We start from the raw sequence: 13,602 nt of genomic DNA, 5'->3' as shown, positions 1-13,602 counted from the left end.
CTCGATCTCCATCTAAAAACTATTTTTCTAAAGAACCTAAGTCTAATTATCTCTTTCGTTTATTGGTTGATTAATTATCTTTTTCAGAGATTTTTAGCATCAACAATTGGCGCTGTCTATGGGAATGAAAAACAAAGAAATCATGAACGGAGGTGACGAAGCTGTGGTCACACCTCAAAGCTAGGTGGAGATGATGGCTCTCCTTTGAACGATGGCCAATGAAGTGAAAGAAGCCACTCGCATGGCTAGCGAAGCGCTAGCCGCGACGAGGCAGGAACAACCACCACCAAGTACGTACTAACGTGAACAACAAGAGAAAGCTGGTAGGAGGAAGTTCAGATAACTCCTGCCATAACAGTGAGCTCAAGGATGGAGAGTTCATGATCGGCATGGTAGGAGGAAGTTCAGATAGCTCCGGATCTCATAAGAAAGCTAGCGACGTGGAGAACCTGCACAAACTCCTCTCAAACTATTGAACCCTGACTCTAGCCCAGCTCGCCGTCGAAGCCGCTCGGGGAATAGGGGATCCCTTAGATCACATTTTTCATTTCCAGTAGCAGTTGGTTTTGGAATTGGAGAATGAAGCCTTCCAATGCAAACTTTTTCTTTCGAGTTTAATTGGATTAGCTATGACCTGGTTCAGACAGCTAAAGCCAAGAACCATTAAAGGCTTCATCAAAATCTGTGAAGTGTTCATTTCGCAATATGTCTGTAACCAGAAGCGCAAAAATAACATCATTGATGAGTGTTCATTTTACGTCATTTTATGATACTAACTCTCTAACTTAGAGTGTTATAACTCGATACTTTTGTGTCTGTTATCTTGTTTTTGTGTTTTTAGGTCAAATGAAGCATAAATAAGAAATATGAGCAAATTGAGCTGTTTTGGGACATTTCTTGGTCAAACTAGGAAAAGAGCAGAAATCCTAGTCAAATGAGGATTTCTAATCGTACAAGGAAACATAAAGCCCAGAACCATCATTGTCAAAACAGAAATGAAAAATCTTAATTAGAGCAAGAATTCCTAGTTGAACTAGGAAACCTAACCCTACTAAGGAAAGGAGTTCTAATGAGACTATGAGTCACTAGGGGCAATATGGTCATTATGAGAAGTTGAAATGGACAAGGAATCCTAGTTGGACTAGAAAAAGTGTGGTCAAAGTCAACTCTATCAAATCAAAGTTCCAGAAGCTTCTAGAAGGTATTGGACATCCATGGAATCAAATGGGGTGAAGAAATGAATTCGAATCCAAGAGGGAGAGAGGGGCGAAATTGGAAGTCAACGTCAATGGTCAAGGGTCAACAATGCTAAGTCATGAAGTCAATTGGGCTTTGGGCCTAGGAGAAGTCAAAATGAGAAGGATTGTGAGGTGGTAGCCCATCACGCCATTTGCATATAGCCCATGCAACCCATGCACAAGCTTGCAGCCCATCACGCCAACCCTAGCTGATAAGGAGGGAGCCTAAGTCAACACTCAAAGAGCCCAAGTCGTGCAACCTAGGGTCCACAAGCCCAGGTATGTCTCACCACACATCTAATCCAAGGCCCAAAGTTAGAGAGAGAGAGAGAGAAGTTGGCGCAAGGAGGAGGAGGGGACAGCAGTGCCCTAGTCGCATCTTCCTTGAGTTTTTCTTTATTTTCTTTCCCTTGTCTTTTTCTTTTGATTTTCTTCTTTTTCTTTAGTTATTTAGTTTGTTCTTGCTTTCATTATGGATTTAATGATTATAGGAAGTTAGATTTTTTATTTTCTTTATTATTATGTTTTGAGTTTTAATTGCTTTGCTAAGTTGGATGATGAAACTTTAATTGTGAGTTATGCAATGGTGACACTTGTGATTTAATTTGATATATGTAGTAAATCCTTGATGTCTAGTAAAATTGATTCTATTTGTTTGCACCCTTTGACTAGCTACCTTAGGGTAATTGCGTCTAGATTATGTTGTGAAATTAAATAAGCTCAAAAGGATGATAATTTCAATTGGCAGCAAGTTAGTATCCTAAGAACGTACTCATGAGAAAAGGGATCATTGGATGTTCATAGGTTACATTAAGGTGGGTCTATGCTCCATGTGTTTACCATTTTCACAAAACTTAATGACTCTTGCATGAATAACAGTTGCCTTAGGTACGCTTAGGGAACATGCAAGTTAACTGACTAGAGGAGGCCTAAGAAGCTCTTAGTTTATGCATAAGGAGAACGATAATTAGTAGTGTCCCTGAAAAGGACTTCGACTAGTAAACTTTATTACATTTATGCGTTCTCTTGAATTGCTTGGTTGTATTTGCATCAATTGGTGGTGGATTCTGAATTCTTGGCATTGCAATTGTGTGTGCGTGTGTGTGTATGTGGTGTGCGTGAGTTTCACAATCTACAGACCCTCTGCCGTGTGTGTGTGTTTAGTGATTCTAATAGGTAAGTTGAATTGGTTTGATGTATATTTATCTAGTCCTCGTGGGATCGACCTCATACTTATACGATATGCTTACATGAGCGATTCGTATACTTGCGAGCTATAACTTGGTATTCGTTTCTAAATTCCAAGTAAAACAAGTTGAACAAAAAGGAACAACAATCATCGCCCTGTGAAACACCAATCAGGAACAGAAAAACGAGAAGCTCAAAGACTACATGTCTCGCTTCGTAGTGGAGATGTCATCTCTTGATGAATGTCCCAGAGAAATTGCGACCTCCGCATTCCAAATAGGGCTCTTGCCAAGCTCCAAGCTGCACGACGATATTATCATGCACTTACCTCACAACATGAAAGAATGTATTGCCATGGCTGGGCCATACATCTGCCTCGAGGAAGATGTAGCGAGTCACCGAAAGTTTTCAACAATAACCCAGGAGCATGTATCTGAGCCCATGAGCATGTATCTAAGAAGAAGGGAAAGTTTTAAGGAGATCGAGACAAGCTTTCTGACCTCAACCTCACTTGCAACATCTCCAAAATTTATCATGAAAATAATAAGAACAAAGGCATATTCCGAGAGCCACCACTGCTGAGGAGCTCACCCGAAAAGTGAGACAAGACCAAGCATTGCTCGCTGCACAATGACTTCACTACAACATTTTCTACCAAAGGTCACCAATTTTTATTGCTATCTATTGAGTCAACTGCCACTAGTTTTGGTTTGGATTGTCATTTGCCACCCTGCAGTCACTATAAAACATGCTGGAGGTATTTGTTGGGGTGGCAAGGGAGCTAAGGACACCCAAAGGTAGGAATGGTGGAAGATTAAGACATAAACTGTCATGACTGTCTGACAGGGTGGCTGCTGACTTATGCTGCAGTTAGTTGCTGTATTGGTGGAGCATTTATATCATTAAACAATGCCTCCATGAACTTTGGTGACTAATTAATTAGGATTCAAAATGCATTTTCCCACCAAATATATCTTGTAGTGGGATTGAAGTTCATGCAGTGAAAAATTAAAATTAAAATTGAAGCTATTTGACCATTTTCCCACCCTATTATTTCCAAATGGTGCATGCTGATATTTGCATTGCAGCAAAACTTACGCAGAAAGTCAGATCATGGCACAATATGCCAATTGAATCTTACATTACAACTCATTCCATGCAAGAAAGGGGTTTGGTCTTTTAAAAGAAGATGTTATAGTTGTTTGGAGGAAAAACTGAAGAGTCACCTTTTCAGTTGGCGTGGGAAAGGATTCAAGGCTGGGTGTCAGGTTTTATTTCTCCTAAGAGGGTTCTGATTTGGGTTTAACTAATCCCTTAAGGCATACTAAAATGTATAATTACCTAAGAGACTAGGCTTAACAGCCCATTAGCTAATCCAAGGCCCTTCCATATTTTAATTATCCTATTTAACCTCCATCCACTACAAGAATATTGTCAATAGATATCACCCATTTTATATCAGATTTGAATATGACTGATATTATAAAACTTATAATATCAAATAATTTTTTAGCTGATTTCTAAACTCTATAAGATATCACATGGTTTTTTTCAACTGATATATAATATTTTCATTTTTCTAAGAACTTATAAAGACATCAGTATAAATTGTTAACTGATATCTTAAAACAATACTTATAATTTTTTATCCTAACACTGATATGTAATGTATTTTTTCTGACTTAAATTTTTTTGTCCTACTCCCAAGTCCCAACACTTAGACATATACAGATATACTAAAAATTAAAAACCTAGGTCTAGCCCCAATTTGGCCAAACTCCCAGACCCTTCACTCTCGATCTACCTCACCCAAAAAGGCAAAAACCTAAAACAGAAACACTCACGCTCTTGCGCTGCCCTCTCTCTGTCTCCCTCAGTCGCCTCTCTCGTCGTCGACTCTCAGCCTCCATCGATTACTAAAATCAACCCAGACCCTCACTCTCGATCTACCTCATCCAAAAATCACACTCTCTCAGACTCTCACTCTCTCTTCTCTCAGAAAGCCAGAAACCCAGAGGTCCACCGTCATCTCGCCCCTCTGTCTCGCCGTCATCTCGCCCTCCTCAGTCCAGAGGTCCACCTTCGCCGCCGCTTCGCTGCTTTGAACCCGTCGACTTGGTTGGGACTTCTTCACCGTCGCTTCGCAACTCAGCATCTGTCCGGCCGTTGCCGTTGCATCGCACCCTAGCCTCTCTCCACCCCAGCCTTTTTGGTGTTCTATATGTGTTTGGGTTGATTTTGCAGGTTAATTGATTTTATGCTATTTTTCTCTTTGAATAATTGGTTGATTTGGTGTTCTATATGTGTTTGGGTTGATTTATTTGCAGATTATAATCTGCAACGATTATGAAGATGGCCATCAGACAATGACTCCACCCATCTCCAATCCAAAGATATCCTAAGCAAGGTACTTTGCCCATTGATAATCTCTTACACTCGCTCATTTTCAGTGATTTGAATATGAATTGCAGCCTTTGTTGGGTTTCATTGTTTTGTCTTCTGTGTTAGCTGTGTAGCTCGGTAACTGTTTGATATAACTCCTGAATACTTGGGTTTCTTATTACTCTAAACTAAATGACTGAAAATGTTAGTTCTTTTGGCTCTCAGACTCCTCAAAATGTATGAAAAAAAGTGGATTTGAAAGCTTACCTTATGATTTGTGTACAGAGAGTTAATTCAGCGAGACCATATTGCACCTACTTTAGTATGTGGGTGTGCAGTATGGTCTGTATACTATAGTACTACTAGTATACAGGTTTCATACTCTCAAGTTGTGATTTCATTACAATGTTTTGGGGATTTGAATCAACTATGGCTTTATTCTGTCGAAACTTATTTAGAATTTCAATAGGAGATTGCATCTTTGCAAAATATTAATCAATTTCTTATATTCAAGGAAAATATGCTACTCCTCAGTCCAGAGGTCCACCGTCGCTGCCACCTCGCCGCTTTGAACCTGTCGACTTGGTTGCGACTTCTTTGTAGTCGCATCGCACCCCGGCATCTCTCTGGCCGTCGCAGTTGCTTCGCACCCCAGCCTCTCTCCACTCCAGGTCTCTGGCCGTCGCCGTTGTTTAAGCATTAATTTATTTTTCTCTTATCTGGGTATGTTCTTTAATTTTTTTTTTTTTTTGGGCTTTGAATTTTTTTTAATTGTTCTGAGATGGGTACCTGTTAAATTATTGATTTTGGGTGATTTGAATTATGAAAATGGGATGGAATTTGGTGTAGATGAATGCATGGAGGGACAGGAGTGCGGCTTGGCCCGTGGCCAACCCTGTTGTGACTTGTGCTTCAGTTACTGATGCTGGTTTCCCAAGTAATTTTGTTGCTGATCCCTTCCTCTATGTACAGGTAAAAGGGGTGAATAATGTATGAGTGTACCATATTTTAGAGTGCAGTGGGTGCATAATGGAAGTGTACAATAAAACCCATGTGTTCTATCTAGCATGTCTGTGTACCAGATTCAATTTTTGTGGTTGAATATCAGAACAAGCTTTCATCACATATACGAACCTATGTTTTTTTTTTTTACTGTTTAATTATTTTGTTCAATATGATCACCCTTTTTCAGATTCATTTGGAATGTGAGCATGTGAGTTTTTTAGGGGATGAACCATTTCATTAGGAGGGTGCATGCTTAGTCTCCTCGGATGCCACCAGCTGAGCAATGATCCAGCTAGCCTGTCTAATGGGTGATGAGTTCACGTTTGTAGCTATACTTGCAAACATGGTCACCCTAACAAATGAAAATTTATATATTGTTTCATATGTTGCAGGTATTCCTGATTTTGCTGAAGTTTATAGCTTCATTGGGAGTGTTTTTGATCTAGACACAAAGGGCCATGCTCAGAAACTCAAGGAAATGAATCCCATCAATTTCGAAACTGTGAGTTGGATTAAACTATATCACTTTCAGTGATTTATTCTTGCTAGTTTAAAATCTATAATGCTTGAAATTGTGTAAGATTTGCCTGTCTAGCATTTTTACAGAGAAAAGTTTATTGTCATCAGATAGAGGAAAGGACCCTGTATAATGGTGGTTTTTGGCCAATAAATAAATAGCGAGGGCAGGTGTGCCTATAATTATTATAATTATGAGAGGTGATGTGACTGTAATTGTAATTGGTTATTTCTACAGGTTTTGCTGTTGATGAGAAACCTCAGCATGAACTTGTCTAGTCCAGGCTTTGAGCCAATTGTAAGTATTACTATTTCTTGTTGTTATAATTGTAATTTTCATTTGAGCAAGTTATATGTTTCTATTGTTTCTCATTGAGGCTATGCTTATTCTCATCAATCCCCAATGCCCTTCTAGATTTGGGTATCAAAAACAATGTGGTTCTGATATATTGCTTTTTTCATAAAAGTGGCACATATGACTTGCTATGTTTAGTTGTTTACATGAGTTACTTGTTTTTGGGTTGCTGAAGGATTTTTTGTTCTAGCATAATAAAGCTACATGTTTTTTTATTTTATTTTTGCTTACTATGTTTTGTAGCTCTCTGTTTTTTTTTTTTAAGAACTTTTGGGCTGGCTGCTTATTTTTCTGATGGATACTTCTAGTTTTTTGTCTTATATAATGTCTTTGTTTCTAAGAGGGATCACACTAAATTTCTGTAGGGATCTCATGAATGAAGGAGTCTTTGACATTGTAACTGATACTTTGCAGAGTCAAGACAAAAAACTTGTATTAACTAGGTAATCAACACCTTTAAGTATCTGTCTTCTGTACTGAGTCTATTTGTACAATCAGCAATGGTGATGGGTAATCAAGACCTTTTAGCATCTAGTTAGATATTATGCTTTAGGAAAAAGTCCAAGTATTTTGAGGTTTAGCCATTTATCTGGTCTCAAATTGTTGTCACCCCCACTCACTTTTTTTTTTTTTAATGGGTATGGCCATTTATATTTATATGTGCTTCTTTCTTCTTTTTATAGTTAGTTTTTGTATTTCCTTCTCCCCTAGTTTCTTTTATGATTGAAATCCCTTCAGCTGCATATTATGTTCTCTCATGTTCTCTCAATTTGTACTGCTTTTTGTCACATGGACTAAAAACCAGTCATGATGTGGTGTTGGTGTTGCCCAATTAACTAATCGATTAATTACTATATATAAGTATATTCGTTATCTCTAGTTGCTTGTGTCTTTTCATGTGATTAATGAAAATTAAAGGCATGTTGCAAAGCCTACGGGTTTGAAAAAGTGTAAGTGGCATAGGCATGTTGTTATTGTTATTTGTGGGATATGAGTGACTGGTTTTTCCAAGTTGCTTTTGGAATTTGTTTCGATCATCATCTTGAAGTTTTCAAATACATGTACATACAATTGTGTAAAGGGATTAATGTCATTTTGCTCCCCAGACTATTACACATGTATCAGTTTGCTCCCCAGACTTTTAATTTGGAAAATTAAGGACCCTGACTTTTTCAATTTTGCCAATTAAGGTTATTCCGTCAATTTATACATTTTTAATCTAAAATTTCGAGATGATCAAGCAAAATTTAGCAAGAAATAAAAGAGAAAAAATGATGCATGAGGAAAAAATGATAAGATCTAATTGGAAGGGACCATTTTGCCCTCAAAGATTTGGATAAAAAATGTGTAAATTGACAAAAGAACCTCAATTGGCGAAATTGAAAAAGTCAGAGTCCTTAATTTTTCAAATTAGAAGTCTGGGGAGCAAACTGATACAAGTGTAATAGTCTGGAGAGCAAAATGGTAGTAATCCCTTGTGTAAATGATTTTAGGACTACATGTTAGATTATACATAGCCCCTGCAGGGTCAGATAAGAGAATTGAATGCTCATATTGCAACACCTTTTCATATCAATATATAATGCATGATGTTATAACCAATTGAAACCTGACAGCAACTTAATTCTCTTTTTGCATGTCTATGTTTTTAACCTATCCTTGTGTTTCTTGTGATATTGTCATCAACTGAAATTGTGGGAATAATATTAGACTACTAAAGATAAGTTTTATCATTTAAAATCATGTGGTTTGAGGCTGTAGAATCCTTCACTCAAACTTTAGATTTGGAGGATGAGCAATGCTCCCAAATCTTAAGCTTGAGTGAATGATGAAACTGTATCAAACTACAACTCTAAAACACTTGATATTTTTTTTGCTTGAACCTCTGTATGTCTAGTATTGTTCCACCAATTTTCAGAGCAATTGGAGTTGTAGTTATGTTTCTAAAAATTTGAGAGTGTGCGCTGCTCCAGTAAACCTATTTCCTGGCAGTCAACAATGTAACAGTCTTCTCCTTTTTCAACAATATACCTTCCAGTATACTTTAACCTATCAGTATATTTTCCAAGTTTTATCAATGAATTTGTGATTAAATTTAAGAATTAATATATGTTCCTTTGATGTTTTCAGTGGTCCAATATGAAGACCAAGCGAAGCTAATACAACACAACTTTAAGATGTGAATGATTCTACTCCACTAGCTAGATGAAGTTGTCAGCTTTTGTATCTTCAAATTAGTACCATCAGTAATACCTTAGTAATTCTTTATGTATTTCCTTAACTATAGAACTACTTGTTGGATATTATATTGTAATCCCTTTTTGGGTACTTTGAATGTTATTGGTGCTTAAAATATGAAATATATGGGAATGAAAGATTTTATACTTGCACAAATTTCAGGCCATTTCAAAATACAGGCACAATTGTATTTAATTCATTGATATCCTTTTTAGGTGAAAAAAAAACTAATATATATCATACATTCCAAATCATTTTTAGTCTAAAAACTGAAATGTTATGTCATTTTGATATCAGATTCTCTCTCAGACTTGATATATAAACAATATTTAGATATCAGAGTATGTTTCATACCTGATATTGATATCGAGATTACATATCAGATTTTATCATATACCTGATATTGATACCAAGATTTTAAATCATATACTACCTCAAACCTGATATTGATATCATGGTTTTATATCATATTCAACCTCAAATACGATATATATTGATAAGAACTATTGATATTCGGATTTTATAGATATCAGTAATAATATCAAAAATGATATATAAACAATGTTTACATATCAGTTTAAAACTGATATCTAAAATGTGAACATTAGATATCACGACGCGCTATATCAGGCGGCTACCCAAATAGATATCAGTCCACGACTGATATCTATCGACATTTTTGTTGTAGTGATCATTTTGTTTTCCCTTTTATTTTTCTTTAAATCTGAATATACACTCAACCTTTCTTATGTCATGTGTAACGATCTGACCCAAATTTCACGAGAAATTTAAATTTCTTATTCGTAATGGCCATTTAGAGGCGTAGTGGGAAGTAGAGTATGGGGCCCTATTTTTTTTTTTTTTTTTCTAAATTTATTTTTGAAAAGTATTCTAAATATTTTGAGAATTTTAGTTGAAAAATAAAAAGGTTTTGAGTTAAATTTTTTTAATTTTTTTTTTTTATAATGGGTTTGGCCCAATGTTGACTTTGTGTTCTAATGAGCTTTTTTTTTTTTACCTTGGGCACGTTGAAAAGGTCTCGAGCCCATGAGTCCATAGATGCGAACCGTGTGTCAATCGAAAGTACAGTTTGTGAGATACAGGTATTTGAAGTTAGGGATAATTTTATAAATTCACATAAGTGGGTTTTAAAAACTCAAAAATCATATTTTTGTTCTCTCAATCTCCCTCCTCTCTCACGCACTCACTCTCCCTCCCATTCTCTCCTCGACGCACCCCTCCCCAGAGCTCCCTCTCTCTCTCTAGCCTCCCTCCCTCGCTGTCCGGCTAGGAGGCGGCGACGCCACCGCCCAAGCCCCCTACTCTCTCTCTTTCTCCCTCCCCCCCGCAGACTCTCTCTCTTTCTCTCTCGTTCTCCCTCTACGCGCAGCTGCATCAGCAGCACCGAAGCGGCTCCTCGGCAGTTTTTCCGGCGACCCAGGGCCATGGCTGGCTCCCCCAGCCACCAGCCATCCTCCCCTAAGCCTCCCCTCGCCAGCCATCCCTTCCTGCGCCCAGAAATAGCTTGATAAGCCAAGCCTAGCCACCGACTTCTCTTACCGATTTCGACCACCTCCGAGTTCCAATCAAGAAATTGGTTAATGGGTTTTGTTCCTCTCTTCATGGGCTTCTAAATCCATATGGTATTATTTGTCAATTTTGAGTAATTATGGTTTTGGAAATTTGGGGTTTAAGACCCATTTCGGGTTCCTCTTAAAATTTCAAAATTTGATGATGTTGTGTGTAATTGTGGACAATTTTCACCCCGAAGAACCTTTAACTGATGTTTATACTTGGAAATTTGAAGCAATTTTGGAGAATGGATAGTTTTTAGGTATTTATGAACTTGATTTTTGAGGGTTTATAGGCCATTTCAGGTTTACCTTGAAGTTTGGGTTTAGGGATTGTTCTTGGACAATTGTTGGACGATATCTATCCTCTAGAACCCTAATTGAAGTTTAGAACTGAAAAAGTTGTGAAATTTGGAGAAATTGTGGAATTTGATTTTGGTGCCACCATTTTGAGTGGCGACGGCGCTGGTTCTGACCACCCCACTGTCATTTTGACTACCTAACATCAACTTGAATACCTTTACTAAGTTGGTTATCGATTTTCGTAGGCGGAGGCTACTTGGGTTGATGAAAGTTCATTTGGGATCGAAATTGGACCCTTGTTGGATAACGAAGCTACCCTCAGATGATTTTCTTGTTTCAGGTAAGCCACGTGCAGGGTTCATTTCGAGATTTTGGTCTAGTTTGAGATCTTAGGTGTCATAGGTCGAGCCCAGAATGTTCAGGAATAGGTTTTAGAGTGTCATAGTTTTAAAGAAACGATTTATAATCATTAGGAAGAACGCGAATTAGCTAGAACATTGGGTTTCTTGTACACACACACTTTAATGGTTGTTAAGATGAGACTAATTGTGTATTATTGCTTTTTATATAGGCGAGACGACCGTTGCTCGTAACGATCCGGCGAAGGATTGAATTTAGATTTCACAATCTGTGAGTGGATTTTGTCTTTCCGAAATATTTTGCGTATTTAATGGATTTAATTCCTTCTTGGTTTACTGAGTATAGATTAAGTTAAAAGATTTTGGATATGGTTATGTTTTGATTTAATTATGATTTTCAAGGTATACAGTGTCATCATGGGTTTTTATTAAAAGATGTTTTATTCATTAGAAATGGATGTCTTGTCTTGGTTTTAAAAGTAGCGAGAGTTAAATGATTTCTATGCAATTCTTATACAATTAATTATTGAGAGTAGATAGATTTCCAGTCTTGAGTTAACTTTGAATGATATTAAAGTAGCTGATAATTTTATAGCTGATTTCCCTTGTCAAGAGGTTATTTTGTGTGGTTATGAGATATTATGAATGGTTTTGATTTGGGTCGAATTTATGATTAAGTATGAATTTTTCTCACAAGCAAGTGTTGATATTGTTGCAATACGTGGTAATGAATTCGAAATACAAGAAGCATTATATATATATATATTTTTTTTTAAAAAAATGATAGCTGTAGGTTAGTCTTGAGAATGTGGTGTTAGAGTTTGTGCGAGGATACTTGCATGCTCGTGCATTGATTCGCTCCACATGGGAAGTGGAAAGCTTACTCACCTACCTGCTCGTGCAATGATTCGCTCTACACGAGAAGTGGCCAACATTTTTGCCTGCCAGTGCATTGTTTCGCTCTGCACGGGAGATGTCGAGCTTACATGCCTGCCTGTGCATCGAGATCACTCTCCACGGGAAGTGGCGAGCTTATCTGCCTGCTCGTGCCTATGCACAGGATGTGGCGAGCTTTATTACCTAAGTGTATGACTAGCAGCTCTCCCGGATACTAATATGATGTGATGTTTCATTTCATGGCCTAGAGATGGATAATTTACAGGAATAACAATGAAGGATTTGAGTTAATCACCTTATTGTCTATTTTGGCGTGATATCATGTTTAATCGTTTACTTTGTCTGTTGTTGATGCTCAAAAATGGTAAAGCAGTCAACGTCGAGTCGAACCACGTAGGCCCGTTGACCCGACACTGAGAGGACGACACGTCGAAGTGGGGCAGGAACGGGTAGCTGGGTCCGACTGGTGAGTAATGAGAGAGAATGATATCCAAAGCACCCTGCGCAAGTACACAAAAGTGAGCGGGAAGGGCACCGGTGTGGTGCCGGCCAAAGCTCCTCCGACGCTCAAGTCAGTGTTCAGAGAGATCTGAGAGCAGAGTGAGTGAATAGTATAATAATGATTTCAGTTGTCCTTTTGTGACAAGAAGGTACCTCTTTTATAGTACCTTTGGAAGAGTGACAACCAATCCGGTGATGACACGTGTCCCTTGTGATGACTTGCACTGCAGGAGCGCCACGTGTCACCGGTCTCGAGGATCCGAGTGAGTTGACACGGGTCGGGGCCTAGGAGGCTGGAGCTTAGGAGGCCGGAGCCTATGGGGCCGGAGCTTAGGAGGCCGGAGCCTATGGGGCCGGAGCCTAGTAGATCATGGGCTAGGAGCCCAGGAAGGGCTTAGTCTTTTGGGTCTAGGCCCAAACCGCATGGTGTTAGGCCTTGTGTGACTTGTCGTTATGCCCAGACGATTAATCATACGAACAGGAGTCCCCCAAGTTTCCGAGCAAAAGATACTTCTTGGTTGGGAACTTTGTACACAAAAGAGTCCGAGCAGAACGACAAGTAACCACACACCTGTTCCTGCGTAAGCTACTGTCTAGAAGTCCCCCAAGTTCCTTAGCAAGAAAAGCTGTACTGTAGGAAAGCTTGGGGGTTACATACGTCGCTTTTTTTTTTTTTTTTTGAATCGCTGATCACCCTGTATTCCGAGCAGTAGACGCTTCGCAAAAAACCCAGTGAACCCCGTTCAATGTACTGGTGGGATGTTGCCCTCTGTAAATCAGAATCTGGGATTAAGTAGTGTAGCTCAGGTATAAAAGACCTACCCCATATCTCACATTTGTTACTGTAGATGTATTGTGGAGAGAGAGAGGCTGTGAAATAGAGGTGTACCCACGTGAACTGCAAGGGGCGGAAAAAAAGAAAAAACAGAGGAAGAGGAGGGAGGGCTCGGCTCGGATTGCTGCTGGTGCGCAGTGCTCGGGTCGGAGGGAAGAGGGTCGGGCGGAGGAGCTCGGGTCGGAAGGAAGGGCTCGGGCCGGAGTGCTTGTGC

The 13,602-nt window shown here is 38.7% G+C and overlaps 2 long non-coding RNA genes across 2 annotated transcripts; both read left to right on the top strand.

The window, feature by feature from the left end:
- The first annotated feature begins 5,446 nt into the window (after positions 1 to 5,446).
- On the top strand, positions 5,447 to 6,123 carry LOC147299417 (uncharacterized). The gene is made up of 3 exons (XR_015120689.1): positions 5,447 to 5,531; positions 5,658 to 5,780; positions 6,001 to 6,123. It is a non-coding gene; the product is annotated as an uncharacterized LOC147299417 (long non-coding RNA).
- A 923-nt stretch (positions 6,124 to 7,046) lies between these two features.
- On the top strand, positions 7,047 to 9,078 carry LOC147299416 (uncharacterized). Its single transcript, XR_015119953.1, has 2 exons — positions 7,047 to 7,127; positions 8,815 to 9,078. It is a non-coding gene; the product is annotated as an uncharacterized LOC147299416 (long non-coding RNA).
- Positions 9,079 to 13,602: the final 4,524 nt, after the last annotated feature.

Source organism: Dryas octopetala, chromosome 1 (genome assembly GCF_963921425.1).
Source record: "Dryas octopetala chromosome 1, drDryOcto1.1, whole genome shotgun sequence".
Classification (NCBI taxonomy): Eukaryota; Viridiplantae; Streptophyta; class Magnoliopsida; order Rosales; family Rosaceae; genus Dryas; species Dryas octopetala.
Note: the sequence above shows the minus strand (reverse complement) of the source record. Positions and strands in the feature narration are given on the sequence as shown.